Source organism: Acanthisitta chloris, unplaced genomic scaffold (genome assembly GCF_000695815.1).
Source record: "Acanthisitta chloris isolate BGI_N310 unplaced genomic scaffold, ASM69581v1 scaffold1124, whole genome shotgun sequence".
NCBI classification, from domain to species: Eukaryota; Metazoa; Chordata; class Aves; order Passeriformes; family Acanthisittidae; genus Acanthisitta; species Acanthisitta chloris.
The window spans coordinates 1-1,229 of record NW_008669616.1 but is presented as its reverse complement, the minus strand read 5'-3'; the positions used below and the strand labels follow the sequence as shown (position 1 = coordinate 1,229).

Sequence of the window (1,229 nt, the reverse complement as noted above, 5' to 3'; positions counted from 1 at the left end):
AAAAATTGACATTTATTCCCCCAAAAATTGGAATTTATCCCCCAAAAATTAGGATTTTCACCCCCAAATATCTCATTCTCTCCTTTTTTTTTCCCCCACCCCAAATCCAACCGAAAATCCTAAAAATTGGAGTTTTTTCCCCAAAATTGAGAGGTTTAACACCAATTCTGCGCATGCGCAGAGCGACAGGCGCCGTGGCTTAGTTGGTTAAAGCGCCTGTCTAGTAAACAGGAGATCCTGGGTTCGAATCCCAGCGGTGCCTGTGGGGGGGGAGACCCCAAAATTTTGGGGAAAAAATGGGGAATTTTGGGACACGCCTCAGAAATTAGTAAAAAATCAAATTATTGAGGATTGACCTCATTTTTGGGGAAAAACCTCATTTTTTGGCGAAAAATTCCCATTTTTCTCTAGTAAACAGGAGATCCTGGTTCGAATCCCAGCGATGCCTGGGGGGGGAACCCCAAAATTTTGGGGAAAAATATCATTTTTTGGGTATTTTGGGGGTTTTTTTGGGTTTGGAATTACCTTGAGGTAAATTCACCCCCATTAAATGTGATTTTTGGGGAATTTTCCCCCATTTTTGGGCATTTTTAACCCATTTTTGAGCTAATTCAGATTTTTTTTCCCTCTTTGGGGCATTTTTCCCATTCTTGGGATGTTATTTTGGGATATTTTGGGGTATTTTGGGTAATTTTTTGGATTTTTTAGGGTATTTTTGTGGTTTGGAATTACCTTGAGGTAAATTCCCCCCTATTAAATGCGATTTTTGAGGCTTTTTCACCCATTTTTGGGCATTTTTAACCCATTTTTGAGCTAATTCAGGATTTTTTTCCCTCTTTGGGGCATTTTTCCCATTCTTGGGATGTTATTTTGGGATATTTTGGGGTATTTTGGGTAATTTTTTGGATTTTTTAGGGTATTTTTGTGGTTTGGAATTACCTTGAGGTAAATTCACCCCCATTAAATGTGATTTTTGGGGAATTTTCCCCCATTTTTGGGCATTTTTAACCCATTTTTGAGCTAATTCAGGATTTTTTTCCCTCTTTGGGGCATTTTACCCATTCTTGGGGTGTTATTTTTGGGGCATTTTTTGATATTTTGGGGCATTTTGGGATATTTTGGGATATTTTGGGATATTTTGGGTCATTTTTTGGACTTTTTAGGTATTTTTGTGGTTTGGAATTATCTTGTGGTAAATTCCTCCCCATTAAATGTGATTTTTGGGGCTT

The 1,229-nt window shown here is 38.1% G+C and overlaps 1 non-coding gene across 1 annotated transcript; it reads left to right on the top strand.

Annotated features, from left to right (window-relative positions):
• Nucleotides 1–188: 188 nt before the first annotated feature.
• Nucleotides 189–262, top strand: TRNAT-AGU. Its single transcript has one exon. It is a non-coding gene; the product is annotated as a tRNA-Thr (tRNA).
• Nucleotides 263–1,229: the final 967 nt, after the last annotated feature.